Here is a 3,152-nt window from a genome sequence, read left to right on the forward strand (position 1 = left end):
AAATAGAGAAAATCCTCTTTTCATGCCATGATGATGTCTGTGGGGGTCATTTTTCTCATGATATTACAAACAGGATGATTTTTCAAGAAGGGTTTGTTTGGCCAAGTCTACACCGTGATGTCCAGCATTGGTATAAGTCATGCAAAGGTTGTGAGATTGCTGGAAATCAACGACTCACTTACGAACCTCAAGTTCCAATAATTTCGTATGGTCCTTTTGAGAAGTGGGGTGTGGATGCAATAGGCCCCTTACCTCGCACTTCTACCGGGAAGGTCTTCATCATTGTGGGAGTAGATTACATGACACGATGGGCGGAGGCAGCAAGTACAACACGAATTACAGCCGAGGAGGTATCAAAATTTATCTTTGATCACATATGCAGTAGATTCGGCACACCATTAGAGATTTTGTCAGATCGTGGTCCAGGGTTTAGAGCAGAGCTCCTAGATAATCTTTTGACAAAGTTAAAAGTCAAACATTTGCATTCTACACCTTACTACCCTCAGTGCAATGGGTTGGTTGAAAAGGTGAATGGAATGATATGTAAGATCATTTCTAAGCAGGTTGCAGATCGACCAAACGACTGGGATCGTCATTTGACCGCAGCTCTATGGGCATACAGAACATCTTTCAAGGTATCCACTCAATTCACTCCTTTTCATTTGGTATATGGACAGGAGGCACTCCTTCCTATTGAGGTGGAGATTGCAAGCCTACGCATTCTCTCACGGGGAGCAAAGAGGCCAAAATAAGCTTTGCAGGAAATAATTTTAGATCTTCAATGACTTGAGATTGATAGAGAAGAGTCCATCGACTATTACATTGCCCAAGCCACAAGCCAAAGGGACAAAATCAACAAGAAGCTCAAGGGGAAAGGATTGAAGGAAGGTATGTTGGTTCTTCGCTATGATAACCGACTTGATAATCGACTTGACAAAAAGTTTTTGCAAAGATGGGAGGTACCTTTCATGATCAAAATAAATTTTGGGAATGGTAGTTACAGATTAGCATATTTATCAGGAAAACTCCACAAGACCAGAGTCAATGGATGGAGATTAAAGCCCTACTTTCAACGTATCAATCCGTTGTTAGGAATTCATCTACCTACATCGTCTAAGCTCCAAATTGGCATGGCTCCCTTCGGCTTGGCAAATGCTCCACCTATTTTTAAAGCTTTGATGTGCAAAGAAGAACCAGCCTTGGAATCTCAATATACCCAAGGAAACCCTCCCATCTCTGATTTATGGGATTGAGGTAATGATAAGAAGGTCTAATGGAGTAAAAGAGTGTATATCACTCCTCATTTTTTTTAAAAAAAATAAAATAAAATAAAAAAAATAAAAAAAATAAAAAAAAGAAGAAAAAAGAAAGAAAGAAAAGAAAAAGGAAAAAACTCTTTTGTTTCATCTAGGAGCATGAATGATCCTAGATGAAGGGGGAGGGCTAATATGAGTAGAGTTAAATGGTAACCTAGTGTTCATTCTCTCTTTTCGTACGTAATACCCTTTTTCCATACAAACACCTTACCCTTCTTAGATCTTTATGCATTTACATCAAATTTCTCTCTTCATGCTAAATGTAAATAGTAAACTTAATTCTACTCTCCTAGTTTTTACTGCATATTCTTTTAACTAATTACCTTTACTAATTTAAATAGCTATCTACATCCCATGATTTGTAAATAAATAATTTATGGGCACTTATCTTACCCATCTTCTCTCAAGGGTAGGGCTAACCTTGTAGGCCTTCCCTTCCCCACAACTATGTGACCCAACTCTTGGATCCTTTACTTGTTTTGGTCAACAAATCTTAAATATAATGTATATCCCCAATAAATCAAACTTTATTGGAACCTATCTCATTTGTTTAAGGTGGATTCTCTTTTCAGAAGCATGCTACACCTTGGATGCATGCTAAAGGGCCCCCTACAAGGAGACTTGGTTCAAAAGGTGTTTTGGATGCATCTTGAATTCCTTAGCTCGTGGGTATACTTGAGGAACACTCCAAAATCAGCTTAAACACTTTGAGAAGGTCAACTTTGCCTTTTACAACACCCAATTCTGAGTTACAGGCTGAAAGTTATGGTGAAAATAAGGGGCTGCGGACACTGTTACTGCAAGTCAAAGTTACAATCAGGTAAACCACAAAGGTGAAAAGTTTTCTTGACTTCTCCAACATTCTAAAACACCAATGGGGAGTTAAAAACCACTTGCATGTGGAGGGGTCGGCTCAAGATGCTTCCAGAGACACAACAAACAGGATGGGGACACTCTGCAGGAGCCACTGGAGGGACATCATGGAGGGGCCCACATACATTATCAACCCTTATGGAGCCTCCACGACTTAAAAGGCTATTTTTAATGAAAAAATAAGTCCCTTATTTGCATAATTGAAGGAATGGTCAAAAGGGAACCTAACTATGGTTAATTACCTACCCTAGTCAAGTTTAACCTAACCCAAGGTCTTGTACAGCTATAAAAAGGCCCTTTGGCAAGCACAAAAATACACACACCTACTCCATTGCTGCAAATAAGCTCCTCTAAGGTTAGGGAAGCCCTAATATCTCTCTCCTCTTGTCTCCCTATCCATTTCCTAAGCTCGCTATCATAAGCGGCACCATAGAGAGAGCATCAATATGCTATTGCTACCATTCTCTTGCAAACATTTCTCTTACCATACTCATCCCTAAATAAGGATTGTAGATTCTATATGAGAGCAAGGATATCAAGTTCAATGATCTATCTCATGGTTTGATCAACAAATTGTTGCAATTGGGGTGTCGTCGTCACACTTTTGCTCTAAACGCATGTAAAATTGGTAAGCATATCTTGGCAGCTTCTCATATTTTGTGCTCATTGGGTTGCTTGTTTGTTGAGAAAGTTTTTTGTGCACCATGGTGTCTATTTGCTTGGCTTCTCTCCTTATGTTGTGTGTAAGTAAGTCTTGGGGCTGCATAGATGGAGAAGAGCTCTCTATGCATGCCACCTTATGTGTATAAGTAGTCTCTTCTTTTGGGAAAGGAAAGGAGTTGTCAAGTATTTGTGCATTATGGTGTTTTGAGTTTTGAGGTTTTGTGCTTTCTTTTCTTTGAAGTATATGAGCACTAAAATGGTGAAGGTCATTCTTTGCATGTGAGTTTGTGCAGTGTTCAA

This window comes from Adiantum capillus-veneris, chromosome 20 (genome assembly GCF_014529385.1).
Source record: "Adiantum capillus-veneris isolate H3 chromosome 20, ASM1452938v2, whole genome shotgun sequence".
Taxonomy (NCBI): Eukaryota; Viridiplantae; Streptophyta; class Polypodiopsida; order Polypodiales; family Pteridaceae; genus Adiantum; species Adiantum capillus-veneris.